The sequence below is a fragment of the Pseudophryne corroboree genome, chromosome 7 (assembly GCF_028390025.1).
Source record: "Pseudophryne corroboree isolate aPseCor3 chromosome 7, aPseCor3.hap2, whole genome shotgun sequence".
NCBI lineage: Eukaryota > Metazoa > Chordata > Amphibia > Anura > Myobatrachidae > Pseudophryne > Pseudophryne corroboree.
The window spans coordinates 198,427,904-198,446,265 of NC_086450.1; the positions used below are offsets into that span (position 1 = coordinate 198,427,904).

The following is an 18,362-nucleotide window of genomic DNA, read 5'->3' on the forward strand; positions in this document are numbered from 1 at the left end:
TACGCTTTGTATCACCGCTTTCCATAAGAGGCACACAGCTGACAACCTCTTACGGAAACTGAGGAACATCATCGCAGAATGGCTTACCCCAATTGGACTCTCCTGGGGATTTGTGACATCGGACAGTGCCACCAATATTGTGCGTGCATTACATGTGGGCAAATTCCAGCACGTCCCATGTTTTGCACATACACTGAATTTGGTGGTGCAGAATTTTTAAAAAAACGACAGGGGCGTGCACGAGATGCTGTCGGTGGCCCGAAGAATTGCGGGCCACTTTCGGCATTCAGCCACCGCGTGCCGAAGACTGGAGCAGCAGCAAACACTCCTGAACCTGCCCCGCCATCATCTGAAGCAAGAGGTGGTAACGAGGTGGAATTCAACCCTCTATATGCTTCAGAGGATGGAGGAGCAGCAAAAGGCCATTCAAGCCTATACATCTGCCTATGATATAGGCAAAGGAGGGGGAATGCACCTGACTCAAGCGCAGTGGAGAATGATTTCAACGTTGTGCAAGGTTCTGCAACCCTTTGAACTTGCCACACGTGAAGTCAGTTCAGACACTGCCAGCCTGAGTCTGGTCATTCCCCTCATCAGGCTTTTGCAGAAGAAGCTGGAGAGATTGAAGGAGGAGCTAAAATGGAGTGATTCTGCTAGGCATGTGGAACTTGTGGATGGAGCCCTTAATTCGATTAACCAGGATTCACGGGTGGTCAATCTGTTGAAATCAGAGCACTACATTTTGGCCACCGTGCTCGATCCTAGGTTTAAAGCCTACGTTGTATCTCTCTTTCCGGCAGACACAAGTGTGCAGAGGTGCAAAGACCTGCTGGTGAGACACTTGTCAAGTCAAGAGGAATGTGACCCGTCAACAGCTCCTCCTTCACATTCTCCCGCAACTGGGGCTGCGAGGAAAAGGCTAAGAATTCCGAGCCCACCCGCTGGCGGTGATGCAGGGCAGTCTGGAGCAAGTGCTGACATCTGGTCCGGACTGAAGGACCTGCCAACGATTACGGACATGTCGTCTACTGTCACTGCATATGATTCTGTCACCATTGAAAGAATGGTGGAGGATTATATGAGTGACCGCATCCAAGTAGGCACGTCAGACAGTCCGTACGTATACTGGCAGGAAAAAGAAGCAATTTGGAGGCCCTTGCACAAACTGGCTTTATTTTACCTAAGTTGCCCCCCCCCCCTCCAGTGTGTACTCCAAAAGAGTGTTTAGTGCAGCCGGTCACCTTGTCAGCAATTGGCGTACGAGGTTACTTGCAGACAATGTGGAGAAGATGATGTTCATCAAAATGAATTATAATCAATCCCTCCGTGGAGACATTCACCAGCAATTGCCTCCAGAAAGTACACAGGGACCTGAGATGGTGGATTCCAGTGGGGATGAATTAATAATCTGTGAGGAAGGGGACGTACACAGTGAAAGGGGTGAGGAATCGGATGATGAAGAGGAGGTGGACATCTTGCCTCTGTAGAGCCAGTTTGTGCAAGGAGAGATTGATTGCTTCTTTTTTGGTGGGGGCCCAAACCAACCAGTCATTTCAGCCACAGTCGTGTGGCAGACGCTGTTACTGAAATTATGGGTTTGTTAAAGTGTGCATGTCCTGTTTATACAACATAAGGGTGGGTGGGAGGACCCAAGGACAATTCCATCTTGCACCTCTTTTTTTTTTTAATTTATCTCTGCATTATGTGATGTTTGGGGCTAATTTTTTCAAGTGCCATCCTGTCTGACACTGCAGTGCCACTCCTAGATGGGCCAGGTGTTTGTGCCGGCCACTTGGGTCGCTTAGCTTAGTCATCCAGCGACCTCGGTGCAAATTTTAGGACTAAAAATAATATTGTGAGGTGTGAGGTGTTCAGAATAGACTGGAAATGAGTGAAAATTATGGTTATTGAGGTTAATAATACTATGGGATCAAAATGACCCCCAAATTCTATGATTTAAGCTGTTTTTGAGGGTTTTTTGGGGGAAAAAACACCCAAATCCAAAACACACCCAAATCCGACAAAACATTTTCAGGGAGGTTTTGCCAAAACGCGTCCGAATCCAAAACACGGCCGCGGAACCGAATCCAAAACCAAAACACAAAACCCGAAAAATGTCCAGTGCACATCTCTAAATTCCTAACATATTTTCTCGTTTTTCACTTTCCCACCTCCTGACCCCAGGCTAACATTGCTGTGTGACCATACAGGGGCGGATCCAGAAGAAAATTAAAGGGGGGGCACCATGATAGGGGAATGGTAATAGTTATATTTACATGCACCTATGGCACGCGTGCTCCCAGATAAGGGGTGTGGTATCACAGGGGGTGTGGCCTCACAGAATATTCCACCAGGTAATGATTGGCTGTAGGAGCGCATCCTGGTTTATTGCCAATGTTTCACCCTGATGAAAAGGCTGATTGGGCCTTGAAATGTTGGTCACCTGTTCCATTAGTTATGGGATCCTGGAAGGCACCCCAGCACAATATAATTAATAAAGTTTTTAGTTGGTGGTGGGAGGTGCAGTATACCTTATTTTGGGCACTGCAGGACACGAACTGCTGGATCTCCAACAAGCAGCATAAGACATCTGCATGACAGCCCTGTCACAATCACACGGGCCGCCTTCTCAAAGCTGAGGCTGAGTGTGACTGCACCTAGAATGGTGGTAAAGGAAGTGGAGGAGGAAGCGCTGGGAAACTGTGCGGTGCAGTGAGGGCTAATGAAGCCTTCTGCACCATCATAAGTAACAGTCTTACTCGATGCTGGCATTTGAACCCCGTGCCTGGGCTGGACTCTGGCTGGCTGGCAGTGGGGGAGGTAGGTTGCGGTGTGAGCAAGGGGAGGCCTCCCCATTGGTTACCACATAGACTTGCTGTTAGAGCCACGGCGGGTCCTAGTGCCTGCCAGCTCTTTTATAAAATCTGACTGACGGAAATAGCAGTAGTGCTGCTGCTGTTCTCCTTTTGAAAAAAAAGAAGAAGTCAGAAAAGACAGGGGGGGGCACAAGCCCGTGTGCGCCCACCTTCCCCCACCCCCGGATCCGCCTATGTGACCATATCATACAATCCACCACCTTTGCAATCTGTTAAACCATTATGCAACAGATAACAGCTATCCTTGTGTATCAATGCCTATTTCCCTATACGGTACATTGTAAGCTTTTGAGCAGGGCTTTCCTACCTCTGACTGTCTGTTATAACCCAGTCTTGTTTTTTCACTGTTTGCAATTGTTTTTATGTTATCATTGTTTCCAATTGTAAAGCGCAACAGAATTTGATGCACTGTATAAGAAACTGTTAATAAATAAATGTCATCTGAAAACAGACTTTTGCAAGAGCACTGCATAGCCCGCAGTTCTGTTGAATAAATTTTTACTATGTGCGAACCCAGATAAACCAACCAGATAAACTGATTTAGCCACAATCAGAGATGTCATTGTGTTGCCTATGACTCTGAATAACCTGAAGATACAGTATGTGTGCTTGACAGCAAATCATGTTCAGTGCAAAAATAGGCAAGATACTGTACATCCGCAAAATGTACTTACAAGAAATATTTATTTTTTGCTTTGTTTTTTAAGCATTGCCCTCACTTACGACACAACATGACAAAGGGGTATATTCAATTAGGGTCGGATCCATTCCGACATGCATTTGTCAGAATGGATCCGACAAGGGCTATTCAAAGCCCATCTCAATTCGATTTAAAAAAAGTTGAATTGAGATGGGGGGAAAGGGGGCAGCGGGGAGACGGGGGACATCCACGGCCCAATGTTCACTTTGGATGTTTGTTTGTTTGTTGTTGTTGTTTTTTTGTATATTGCAATTTGACTGATTCAATAACAATGTCATTTCCTGCTACTCCACTATTGGCTGAATGCCCTTTAAATACTAAGGCTGCTCATACTCTGAACATGTCTTGATAAAGGTCACCTGACTGAAACCTGTTGACACAAGGAGTGTGAGAGAATCTGGAAACATTGAACGTTTTACAGTAACTTACTTTTTATGTATTATTTTAATTTTTTTAAACTGTCTGTTTATTTGTGATATATTGGAATTGGTGGCCTTGCCTGGTAATTTTTTGTACTTTTGGAATAAAAGGAATGATTTTTTTTTTTTTTTTTTGGCTGGGACTGTATGCACATGTACCCTTGGACAAGGTGATCCACACAAAGAAACCTTTATATGTGTTTTACCTGCATATCTCTTGTGAGTTGTTGGGTACGTAGCATATTCCCTATCAACAATCAATCCGTAAGACTTCCTAAACTGTTTCCCTGCAGTATATGCGATTGAATGAGATTCCTGAAAGGAAGAAAGGAGTTAAATACCATCCTAAATGATGCCATGATATGTTTTAATCAGCTTGAATCAGTGTGTGTGGGGTATGCTGAATACTACCTGAGATAGATATCTAGATAGAAGTGACTGTCTATATCCCCTTCCTTTACAAAAGGATTACTACACTTGTTTTTTGTTTATTCTTTACTTTTTGCATGTATCCAAGAGGACCTCCATACAATACAGTTTCTAAAACGTTGTATAAACACTTTCTTTTCTGAACACACTTTGCAGAAAAAAAATTAAAAAAAATTGTACATTAGCGCTTTTGAATACAGGCTGCCTTTATACCTCTGTAGTACCCTTTGGCGGATTGTCCGCAGTAATCTTGGACAGGTGGTAAATCTTGCTTTTATCAATACATCTTACTTCAGGGTTTTTCATGAAAGCCTTTCCATGATCTAGGCATATATAATATGAAACTGCCCTCAATATACAACTGTATTGCGCATTTAGGGGTATATTCAATTAGGGTCGAAACTGCCGTCTTGTCGAAAAGACGGCGGTTTTCGACTTTTTCAGGTCGGAAGGGGTTCCAACCTATTCAGTTCCGAGCATTTTTATTCAACAAGTCGGGGGATTCGACTTGTCGAATAGTACGTGAATTGGTGGTATAACTGCCTAATTCGCGTACTTCTGCGGGAAACGGGGCCAAATCCGACAGTCAAATTGCAATATACAAAAAAAAAAAATCCAAAGTGAACATTGGCACATCTATTGTATGTACAGCATAATAAATACAATGATGGTCCTGTACAAAGGACATACCTCCCAACTGTCCTGATTTTCGCGGGACAGTCCCGTTTTTTGGGGACTGTCCCGCTGTCCCACCCGCGGGCCGCAGTGTCCCGCGGTGGGGGGGGGGCAGTTGGGAGGCTCTGTGTCTCGCTGCCCTGCTTAGCAGAGCAGTGGTGAATAGACGCTGTGCGCATGCACACAGCGTCTATTCACTTGAGTCAAAGGGCTCACAGAGCGCTGGGCATGCCCCCTCAGTGACGAAAACGGGGCGTGGCTCGCGATCACATGTCCTCCGTGAAACCACGCCCCTTTTCTTAGGCCACACCCCTTTTTCGGGAGCGCGCGCGGCTTCGTCGCGCGTGTGTCCCTCTTTAGAAAACAAAGAAGTTGGGAGGTATGAAAGGATGCAATTATAAAACCGTATGAGGAAAAAGTTCAGTCTGACTAGAAGTGCCTGGGAGAAAGGTCTCAGAGGAATTGTAGTTTTTTTAAAGATTGTACCAATTGCAGTATCCTACAGGAGTTTAGCAACCAGTGAGGTCTGAGAAATGAGTCCACCACTCTTTAGAATGCACAGCAAATAGGGGTTTGTGGGAGCAGTAATTTTCCCAGAGTTTCCTGTAGCGGATTTCCTGTGGAGCAAATCTCTACCAGATATGACAAAAACTGGAAGTGGCGTCCCGTCACGTCATGATGCCGGAAGTTAGGCAGAGGACATCATGGGGAGTGTAGTTTCTCATACGATTTGTTCCTATTAGGAACCTACATCCCATTTTGTGCTTTGATAAAATAGTGTTAATCATTGACTATCTGCAAGACCTGGATGTGAAATTTGGCTTTGCAATAGCACTTAAAAATAATAAAAAATCATTTTTTTTAAAAAATACATTAGTCTCAGACGGCCATGCTGCTGTCATTAACGAGGACCTCCCTCGTCTGTACATGTTCAGAAGAAGGAAAGGGTCGTTAATGATGCGCGGGGACGCGCATCGTTAACAACATTGAGTGTACACACTGGACGAGATTGTAAAAGATCTTGCTCAGGTCGGCCCTTCTGAGTGAGATCTTTCTCGTCTAGTGTGTATGGGGCTTAACAGTGATGATTGGGGACAGTTGGCTGACCACGTAAATTATTGGGAGAGGGGGCCAATGGTGTATATAAGGGAGAGTGGGGCCGAAGGTGTTTATCAGGGACCGTGGGAACCAAAGTTTTATATGTGGGAGAGTAGGGGCCAATAGTTTATATTAGGGAGAGTGGGGGCCAACGATGTATATTAGGGAGAGTGGGCATTGACAGTGAATGTTAAAGTTAGCAGGTCATGACAGTGAATATTATAGAGAAAGGGCTACAGCGATGAATATCATAGGGAGCAAGGGCTGACCATGAATGCATGCAGACATTACAGAGCAAATGCCATAAAAAGGGGACAAGTAGAAGAGCCCAATGTCCCTGAGAATCTGAAAATTAAAAGGTGGTAATAACCCTAGTAATAGCAATAGACTTGGGAAAGGGTAGTGTACAAACTAACAAGTTGTCGAAAGGTGGTGTGGAAGCTTGCACAGTGTGTGCAAGCTTGCTTTATAGGTGTCACTTAAATTACGTAAAGTTATAGGCAGCATTCTCAGGAATTTGGTTTATTCCACAAGATGGCTGTATCTGGTGTCTGCAGACAGGAGGGGCTGATGTGAATAAATCAGTCAAACAGCTCCAACAACATCACTTGGTGACAGTTTGACAATTAATTGTGAATATTCCAGACCAGGGTCTCAGACAGGACATGCAGCAGCACACAGCACTACAATGCAGATTAATGCAGATTGTAGGTGAATTCCAGGTCATCCACTAGTACTTCTGAAACAACGTTTAGATGTTTCCTATCTGATAAAGTGAGCTGCTTGTAACCCACAAAACGCATCATTTATTTCTATTGGAAACTAACCGCTTTTATGAAACACAGAATACTTGAATATCAGAGAAATAAATGAAAATTAAATATTAGTGTTGGATAATTTATGTCCAGAAAGACTCTACCGTAATTCTACCTGGAAGGAGCGAGACATGATGTCCCAGATGTGCTCAATTGGATTCAAGTCTGGGGAACGGGCGGGCCAGTCCATAGCATCAATGCCTTCGTCTTGCAGGAACTGCTAACACACTCCAGCCACATGAGGTCTAGCATTGTCTTGCATTAGGAGGAACCCAGGGCCAACCGAACCAGCATATGGTCTCACAAGGGGTCTGAGGATCTCATCTCGGTACCTTATGGCAGTCAGGCTACCTCTGGCGAGCACATGGAGGGCTGTGCGGCCCCCAAAGAAATGCCACCCCACACCATTACTGACCCACTGCCAAACCGGTGTTATGCACACCAGTGCCTGCAGGAATGTACTGGTGTTTGAACTGTTATGCAAAACAAATGGACTCACAGACAGACTGGGGAATATGACATAACGTACACAGAAGGTGATAGGGTAACAAAATACACACAAAGTGAACAGAGAAGCCCAGAGGCTAAGGAACTGGGTGTCTCCCTTGTATTAGTAATGCTCAGATGAGAAAAGCAAGATGTTGTGTTTTAATACGTAGAGAACCCGAAATGCTGTTGCTAAGGGCAACAGCAAAACCCTAAAGGGTTACCAACGGGTGTGGCAGTAAACTCCTTGGTCAGAGATGGAATGATAGACACAAGGAGAGTCTCCACAATCCTAATTCTCACTTGCAGTGCACAGGTTCAGCTTACTGCCACTAAACTGACCCCTGACACCTAGCACAGTGAGACAGGATTAGACAGGCAAGTCTTAGAATACAGCCGCAAACTTGCTAAGTTCACAGAGTAGTAACAGAACCCCAGCAAGCTAAACGACTGACTCCAGTCTTACTGCTAGGTCTGGATTGGCAGAGTGTAATACCAAATCCCCAGGCCTATTTGCAGTAAGCAACAAACAAATACAAAGCTACACAGTACTGGCTAACTTTCAGGAACTGACTAACCAACAAAGATTCAGCAGCATCTGCTTACCCTAAGAAGAGGCCTTATAAAGCAGGTGCTGTCCACGCCCCACTCAGACCTCACAGACTGTGAGCACAAAAACCAGCACCGGATCCCCTACCGTGCACAGAGCCTGTAACCACTGCACAGCAAAAGACCCGAACCGGAGTATCAGCTGCGCTCAGGTTACTCTGCTAGCACTTGTCTCCCGGTTGCCATGACGACGTGGCAGCACAGGGCAGGAGACCCTAACAACCGGTCATGCTGGAGGATGTTGCAGGTAGCAGAACGTTCTCCTTGGCGTCTCCAGACTCTGTCACGTCTGTCACATGTGCTCAGTGAGAAACTGCTTTCATCTGTGAAGAGCACAGGGCGCCAGTGGCGAATTTGCCAATCTTGGTGTTCTCTGGCAAATGCCAAACGTCCTACACGGTGTTGGGCTGTACGCACAAACCCCACCTGTGAACGTCGGGCCCTCATACCACCCTCATGGAGTCTGTTTCTGATCGTTTGAGTAGACACATGCACATTTGTGGCTTGCTGGAGGTCATTTTGCAGGGCTTTGACAGTGCTCCTCCTGTTCCTCCTTGCACAAAGGCGGAGGTAGCGGTCCTGCTGCTGGGTTGATAGAAGTGTGATTGACTTGGAGTTACATTGTGTTGTTTAAGTGTTCCCTTTATTTTTTTGAGCAGTGTATATACACACACATATATTTATATATATATATATATATATATATATATATACACTGTGTGTATGTATGTATGTATGTATGTGTATATATATATATGTGTGTGTATATATACTGTGTATATATATATATATACATATATATATAGTATACACATACAGAGAGAGTGAGATTTCATAATATGTTTATACACATATATATATATGCATCCTTGTTCCCTATGTATATATAATTAAATCTCGCTCTCTCTGTATGTGTGCATGTGTGTGTGTGTGTGTGTGTGTGTGTGTGTGTGTGTATGTGTATGTATGTGTATATATATATATATATATATATATTCAGAGAGAGATATTTCATATTGTTGTAATATATTGTTAGAGATATTTAGGGGTCTAAGTACTAACCCTTGGAATCAGATGAAGTGGATGGAGATAAAGTACCAACCAGCTCCTGTCATTTTTCAAACACAGCCTGTAACATGGTAATTAGGAGCTGATTGGCTGGTAGTTTATCTCCATCCACTTTATCTCTCTTCAAGGTTTAGTACATAGAACCTTTAATCTGTTTTGAATGCGATGTGGTGAACATTGTGGAATTGGGCAGGACCATTGCCTTTTTCTGCCAAAGCAAGCTGGATTTGTAGTTATTGGAAAATAAAATAATTACCGCATCCACCTGGCACCAACCATCTTTCCTGTGGCCATAACCACAACAGACATTTTCATAGCCTCCAAGTATCGTAGGTCTCATAAGCCATTATTGTTTTAAGTTCCTGCTGTTCACCTTTAACTCCCTGAATTTGAAGCCAATTTCTAAAGAGCCCTACACACTTTTCTTCAATGTTTTTTTACATACACACTGAATGTTTTTTTTCTGGCCGATTTGGATGATATGACATTGCATTATATCGATATCGTCTAAATTGGCTTGCAGGTATAAACGATGATCAACCAATGATGAACGACTGCGGGGACGCACATCGTTCATTGTTGAGAACGATTTAACATTAATTTTTGAACGATATCGTTAATATCTACCATCTATTTCGGCAAGTGTGTAGGGCCCTTAAGCTTCAGAGACCACAGCTGGTCTAAAATGTGCTACTTAATTTGGTGTGATTTTGATATTGTTGTGTAGAATTATTTTAATTTATTCTTAGATGGCTTCTAATTTCTGGTGATCCTGTGAAACTTCCCAGCATGCTTTGCCCCAACTCAAAGGTCCTAGGCTAGATGTCATCCACTTTAAATATTCATTAATTGAAGAAGAAAAAAATAACAGCGCTGCATTCACCAATCTATTAAAACTGAATAATAATATGGCAGTATTATTAATATTTTTAATATTATGTTTTTAATAGATTGGTGGATGCTTATTTTCTTTTTTCATGTTTAGCTTTTGGTTGGCAACATTTCAACAGCTGCTTGGTTCATCCACATTATTAATGTTACTAGTTCATAGTTCAGCTCCTAGTGCTTGTTTTGTATTATACACAGTTGCCTTTTATTGTTTGTTATTAATTTTATTAACATTTTAACTTCGTATAGTGGTAAAGAGTTATTTGTCATGTGCAATAAACATAGGAGAGACTTCTCTGCAGAAGGTAGATTAATATGGGGTATGATCCAGAAACATAACTATACAGTAGCAGCGGTGGCTTCTACTTACATTTGGTAGGGGCACTGCCACTACCCTCATGCCTGGAGTAGAGACAGTCAGTCACTGGGGTCTCGGGACCTTCTCCAACAGCCCATAGAAGCCGGCTTGGGCTGCGCAGAAGGCAGGCAGTGACTTCCTACAGGAAGCCAGCTCTCTGCTTATCGCATCTCGGTCTGGCAGTCCCAGAAGGTAGGAAACACCTCCCAATTGGGCTACCTAGCGTGTCTGTAAATGACAGGTCGACCTTCCTGTAGGAAGTCACTGCCAGTCACAGTGAAGCCAGTGCAGTCACAGACTGCATATGGCTTCATTGACAATGAGCTGGGTGGCAGATTATACTGGGGGGGGCAACTAGGGTTGCCACCTCTCCCGAATTTCTTGGATTCTCCATGATTTGGTGGCAACCCTTCAGGAGGCTTTTCCTCTCTCCTGGATTCCGTAATAAGGGGACTCCGCCTCCACCAGCCCACAAACCAGTGGGACTGCTGGGGATGGCACCGGTGCATGCGGCGCGTACATAGGGGACCCGGACAGCCGTGATGTGTCACGTGAGTGAAGGGAAGCAGGGGAGGGCCGAGGGAGACGTCGAGATGAGTAGCAGCAGGGCGGACTGGCAGCAGACGGTGACTCAGAGAGCTGTGAGCTGGAATTAGCTTCCTGGCTACTGGGGCTGGTAGAGTGGGGGAGAGTGAGAGCAGACTAGCAGCCAGTCAGCTGTGACAGCAGGGCAAGGGAGCTGGATCCTCCTGGACTGGCCAGTACACTCTGGTGTTGGATTGTATGGTCCCAGTGGGGCTGTGGATGGCAGCAGCAGTTGCAGTGGGGACTCTGGGTAAGCACAGTACTCTGAATTACTGATATGTTACCTTGCTAGGATGTCACACCATTATGTCATGTGTTCCCTGGTGACATAATAATAATAATTATTATTATTATTATTATTATTATTATTATTATTAATGTATTCTGTTGATCTGAAACTGCAATGCATTATATCTAGTTCTTTTCATTGCAGTTATTAGTGTATGTCAGTGGTTGCATAGAGCTGTTCTAGGGCATTGAGCTGTACAGTGCCTTGCTAAAGTATTCACCCCCCTTGGCTTTTTACCTATTTTGTTACATTACAACCTGTAATTTATTTATTTTTTTAATCTGAATTTTATGTGATGGATATGCACAAAATAGTCTAAGCTGGTGAAGTGAAATGAGAAAAATTTATATAAAAAAAACAATTTTTATAAGTAAAAATGTGAAAATTGGCATGTGCATATGTATTCACCCCCTTTGCTATGAAGCCCCTTAAAAGTTCTGGTGCAACCAATTAACTTCAGAAGTCACATAAGTAGTGAAATAAAGTCCACCTGTGTGCAATCTAAGTGTCACATGATCTGTCAGTATAAACACATTTTCTGAAAGGCCCCAGATGTTGCAACACCACTAAGTAAGAGGCATCACACCATGAAGTCCAAGGAGCTCTCGAAACAAGTCAGGGACAAAGTTCTTGAGAAGTACAAGTCAGGTTTGGGAGATAAAAAAAAATATCCAAATCTTTAATGATCCCCCGGAGCATCATCAAATCCATTATCTTCAAATGGAAAGAACATGGTACCACAACAAACCTGCCAAGAGAGGGCCGGCCACCAAAACTCACAGACCAGACAAGGAAGGCATTAATCGGAGAGGCAGCACAGAGACCAAAGATAACCCTGAAGGAGCTGCAGAGTTCCACAGCAGAGACTGGTGTATCTGCGCATGTGACCACAATAAGCCATACACTCCATAGAGCTGGGCTTTATGGAAGAGTGGCCAGAAACAAGCCATTACTTAGTGTTAAAAATAAGAAGGCACGTTTTGAGTTTGCCAAAAGGCATGTGGATGACTCTCCGAATGTATGGAGGAAGGTGGTCTGGTCAGATGAGACTAAAAGGTAACTTTTCGTCCACCAAGGAAAACGCTATGTCTGGTGCAAACCCAACACATCCCATCACCCCAAGAACACCATCCCCACAGTGAAACATGGTGGTGGCATCATGCTGTGGGGATGTTTTTCAGCAGCAGGGACTGGGAAACTGTTTCGAGTCGAGGGAAAGATAGATGGTGCTAAATACAGGTATATTCTTGAGCAAAACCTGTTTTAGTCTGCCTGTGATTTGAGACTGGTACAGAGGTTCACTCACCTTCCAGCAGGACAATGACCCGAAGCATACTGCTAAAGCAACACTCGAGTGGTTTAACGGGAAACATTTAAATGTGTTGGAATGGCCTAGTCAAAGCCCAGATCTCAATCCAATTGAGAATCTGTGGTCAGATTTGAAGATTGCTGTTCACAAGCGGAAACCATCCAACATGAAGGAGCTGGAGCAGTTTTGCCTTGAGGAACGGGCAAACATCCCAGTGGCAAGATGTGGCAAGCTCATAGAGACTTATCCAAAGTGACTTGCAGCTGTAATTGCAGCAAAAGGTGGCTCTACAATGTACTGACTTTAGGGGGGTGAATAATTATGCATGCTGAAGTTTTCTGTTATTTTGTCCTATTGTTGTTTGCTTCACAATAAAAAAAATATACGTTATGGTAAGAACTTACCATTGATAACGGTATTTCTCCTATGTCCACAGGTTTCCACAGGATAACAATGGGATATGATGGAGCGACAGCGGATTGGCACCAAACGATCACAAGCTTTCAGTCCTCCCAGGATGCAACGGGCCCGTCCATATATCCCCGCCCACTGGCTCAGGCAAATCAGTTGGATTCCAAAGCATTTAGGCAGGAGCATTATGTAGAACCCTATATTCAGGCGAGAACACACATGCACACCCTTCCATGCAAGATGGAAGAGCTTAGTGCGTATAAAGATCCTCAAATCAGGTGCGTCAGGGTGGGATCCCTGTGGAAACCTGTGGACATAGGAGAAATACCGTTATCAACGGTAAGTTCTTACCATAACGTATATTTCTCCGGCAGGGTCCACAGGTTATCCACAGGATAACAATGGGATTTCCCAAAGCAATTTTTAGTGGTGGGGATGCTCCTGATTAGATAGGAGAACCTTACACCCGAATTCAGCATCATGAGAGGCAAAAGTATCCAAGGCATAATGTCTAATGAATGTGTTATTGTAAGACCATGTGGCTGCCTTACATATCTGTTCTGATGAAGCACCATGTTGTGCTGCCCATGAAGGACCTACCTTACATGTAAAGTGAGCAGAGACATTAGCCGGAACAGGGAGATCAGCTTGAGAATATGCTTCTGAAATCGTCATTCGAAGCCATCTTGCTAGCATCTGTTTAGTAGCAGGCCATCCCCTCTTGTGAAAACCGTAGAGGATGAAGAGAGAATCTGTCTTTCTGATGGCACTGGTATGATCCACGTAGATCCTTAATGCCAGGACTACGTTCAGCAACGCATCTCCCGCAGAAAATCCAGATTCTTGAAAAACCGGGACTACAATTTCTTCATTAAGGTTGAATCTAAACCCCTCCTTAGGAAGATACCCAGACCTAGTTCTGAGAACTACTTTTTCTGGATAAACATCAGACAAGGAGATTAACATGACAGTGCTCCTAAATCTGACACTCTTCTAGCTGATGCCATAGTCAGCAGAAAGAGAACTTTAGCTGTCAACTATTTAAAATCCACTTTATTTAGTGGTTCAAGCAGAGCAACTTGAAGGACTTTGAGGACTAGACTTAAGTCCCCAGGCACTGTAGTAGGAACAAAAAGGAGGTTGAATGCGCAGCATTCCCTGGAAAAAGTGCGCACATCCTGCAATTTGGCAATTTTCTTTCGCAACCATACAGTCAATGCTGACACTTGCATTCTCAAGGAAGCCACCTTAAACCTTTATCCTTTCCTGTCTGAAGGAATGCTAGAACCCTGGAAACTCTGAAAGATTTCGGGTCCATACCTCTTCCATTGCACCAATGAATATAGGCTTGCTGTATTTGGTGATAAATACGAGCCAAGGAAGTTTTCCTTGCTGTGAGCATGTGTGAGAATCCTCTGGACTTCAGGATATAGATTTCAAGAGCCACCCCATCAAAACAGTCGATCCAGATATCTGTGATAACAAGGAAATGGCATTCGACATTTTCTGCGGATCTGTGTCCCAACGCCTTCTGGGCCAAGCCGGAGCTGTTAGAATCCCGGCATCTTTGCAGTATTTTTCTCACTATCCTGGGTAGCAGGATGATTTGAGAAAACACACAGTGAAATTAAATTCCCATTAAAAAGACGTCCACAAAGATCACTCCCTGATCCTTTGTTCCTGACCCAATTATGGGCTCCTTGTTGTTCAGATGGGACTCCATGAGATCTATCTCTGGCCAACCCCACTTGTCTACCTGAGTCCGAAACGATTTTAGGGTGCAAAGCCCATTCGCTTACCTGAATGGCGTGTCGACTGAGAAAATCCGTACCTACAGCACCTGGTATTCCCAGGTGGTCTCCCATCCAAGAACGAACCAGGCCCAACACTGCTTAGCTTCCAACATCAGATGAGATTGGACATATCCAGTGTGACACAGCTGTAGATCTCTTCAGTTTACGACTCCCGGAACGAACACTGCGGACAAGGCTGGAAGATGGAGTTCTGCACACTTTAGTATTTGACTTACCTCCTTCCTTGCTTGAAGGTTGAGGTACACTACTGCCATTTCCTTGTCCTTGCAGATCTGGACCAGTTTTCCTTTAGGAGTGTCCTGTGCCTGAATCAGAACCCGAAGTGCTAACAGGTTTATTAGGCAACTTCTGTGGTCCATAGTCCCCGGAATCATATTCTTCCGGACATTGGCCACCACAGTCCTGAAGATCGGCATTTTGTTGTCAGGACCTCCCAACCTGATATCCAAAAGGGTGTCCCCTGGTCTAGATGGAACATCTGTAGCCCCCCCACCCCCCTTGGCTACTGACTTTCTTACCTTTTCTGTCAGTACCACGTACTTGTTTGTGTATTGTCCATCTGGCCCACCTACACCCCCTGGTATTCACAGGTGGTCTCCTATCAGAGAATTTAACCAGGCACAACACTGCTTAACTTCCAACATCAAATGAGATTGGGCATATCCAGTGTGCTGCGGCTGTAGATGGAAACAGATGCTGGCAAGGTCTTGAGTGGAATTGTGAACACTCCACCATGTCTATTGTTGACACCATCAAACCCATCATTCGCATCGCTGCGTGAATTGATATTGTTTGACTATGTAAAAACTCCCCTAACTTTACCTTGCATATGTTGTTCCGAGGTAACTATTTTCTGCAGACTTGAATTCAGTACAGCCCCACCATGAGTCATCCATTGTTACGGAACCCGAGATGATTTTGCCAATGTATGAACCACCCGTGCCTCTGCAGACAAGTTATTGTGCGTTGTAGATGACACAGAAACCTTTCCTGTATTTGTACCAGGATAAAAAGGTGGTCAAGGTATGGCAATTTTTCTTATCCTCTGCTAGCGGAGATAAACTGCCATAATCATTTTGGTAGTTACTCTGGGGCTGTGGCTAACCCAAAGGGTAAGGCCTAAAACTGAAATGCTGCTGAAGGATGGTAAACCTTAAGATAACACTGATGGACAGTGCTATAGGAGCCTGAAGGTATGATTCCTGATTTATCCAGGAATACTATGTAATCTACTGGCTCCCCACCAAACTATGGAGTGCCATGTCTCCATGTGAACCATGGTACCCACATTTATCTGTTTAGACTTTTTGAGATTGAGAATGGGGTAAAGGATCCTTTTTGACCCAGGTTTGAGTAAACCCCCCCCCCATTGTGCATGGGTTACCGGAATGACTATTCCTGACAACAGCCATTTCTGAACTGCTTCATGCAAATCCGTCGCCTATGCCTCTACCCGAGACGGGCTAAAACAGAAGAACCTTCGAGGAGGATGTTTCTAGAAGGGAAAGCATAACCTAGAGATACCACTTCTTGCACCCATCTGTGCAAATTGAAGAAGTCGGCCCCCTTCTTGTTTGGAAACTGGCCCTCTTGGGGCTGAAACATTCCTTTATGACCAACAAGGCCGAAACCGGACCCCTAGGTTTGGGGTTATATGTGGAAGGAAAGGTGACCTTCTTGGAGTCTGTTTCTGACTCCAGAATAACTGTTAACTCCTTCCCAAACAGAAACTTCCAGCCAAGACAAAGTTTCCAGAACCTTCTTTGATTCTGAATCAGCTCTCCATGTATGTAAGCCAAACTGCTCTGCGAGCAGCTATTGTTAATGCTGATGCCCTAGAACATTAGTGTCTATATGAGCTATATGGGATCCTTGCTCCCTTGCAGGCGCTGAAAACCTATCTTCCAGTATCTCAGCCCAATGTACCTACAGCACCTGGTATTTCAAGGTGGTCTCCCCTCCCAGAACTAACCAGGCCCAACACTGCTTAGCTTCCAAGATCTAGTGAGATTGGGCCTATCCAGTGTGGTGTGGCCGTAGATTGCGAGGTGAAGTCATGGCTGGCCTTATGACTGCCCCAGACAAAGACAATATGTTTTTTTTAAACCATTCCTCTTTTGACGGCAAAGGCCATATAGATTTTCGCACTATCAATGACATGCGTAACTATTTTGGGACGCACTTCCCTATTTTAATCAGTCCCCAGCTGGAAAAAGATATTGGAATCCCATTTACCGGGAATTCTGTTTTATTGGGTGTAACCCAAACCTTTTCCCTGAATTCTGCCCTCGTGAGGAGGCCCTTTTTTGGGACTTTTAAACAAAGGTGCCTTATTTTTAACCCAGGTTCTGCTGCCTCTATTGACAGGCTAGCCTTTTCTGCTCTCATTTATTCAGCTTATTCATTTAGCTGATACCTTTTACCTGTTCTTCGTATGCTGAAGTAGAGTATATAGAGCTTTCATCGTCTGATGATTATCATGTGTAGCCTGTGAAGTCGATGATTTATTTACATTCGGTTAATCAGCTTGTCTTATTGGAGAAGTTGTTGGGGATATACCGTAGGTAGTGAGCTAGATGTATGGGTTAATAGTGCACCCTATTGCTGGTATTGAAGCTGTAAGAATTAACTTTTCAGCCAAACTGGACAAGGTCTGTGCAAACATCACCCCATTGGGTTTATCTATACCTGATGTAGATCAGGGATGTAATATGCTAAACAGCAAACCATTTTACACATAAACCATCCTGTACCAGATCAAAAAGGATAATACAGTTTTTGCAAACAAGATATGAGTGTTGGTGTTACTGTAAATGTACCCTCGTCACTTTTGCCGCTCTTAGACATGATAAATAATCAGCACTTTCACAGTGTACTACAAAATTTGTGACTGTAACCACTTTACTTTTCTAAAGTGATATCAAAGTGACCCTCCCATGCACCTGCATTGAGGATCAGAAGATCAACTGACAATCATTTATATTAAGTCAGCAATCACATTAGCAGTCAGTCACATGTTATATATTGGTCATATAAGCATATTATCAACTACAAACACATTTCAAATTATGTAGGAGTACATATTACTGAATTCTGTTCTATACAGATCTTTAGCGTATTCAGACGCATTGCGAAGAAAACCACAGTAATGTACACAGACTCATATGCAATAGGCACTAAAGTTAACTATTCATACTGACAAAAAGAAGATAGAAATTTAGTGCTGTATAACCCGTACTCAGTAGAGTGGGATACAGGGAGACTCACCCCACTTCCAGGATCGATCAATACGTTAGCGAACGCTGAGTGGATCCAGACGCTACTAGTGTACACTGCCGCTCCAGGAACTTTTAGTGAACACAGACGCACTGTGCAAGCAGACGCACCGGTCATACCTCCTCGCGGTTGCGCTTAGTGTACACAGACGCAGCGGCCTATGCTGCAACCGAGACACCTCGTGGTAGCATCTGAGACGGAAGTGAGGCAATCAGTTCATGGCGGGAGACCGATGGAAACTGATCATGAACTGGGGG

The 18,362-nt window shown here is 44.2% G+C and overlaps 1 protein-coding gene and 2 pseudogenes across 1 annotated transcript in view; 1 reads left to right on the plus strand and 2 right to left on the minus strand.

Annotated features, from left to right (window-relative positions):
- TNS1 (tensin 1) overlaps positions 1-18,362 on the plus strand; it is a 937,838-nt gene that overhangs the window by 90,910 nt on the left and 828,566 nt on the right. The gene's annotated exons all lie outside the window — the stretch shown is intronic.
- Positions 14,844-14,962, minus strand: LOC134947138 (5S ribosomal RNA; annotated as a pseudogene).
- LOC134947066 (5S ribosomal RNA) lies at positions 16,753-16,871 on the minus strand (annotated as a pseudogene).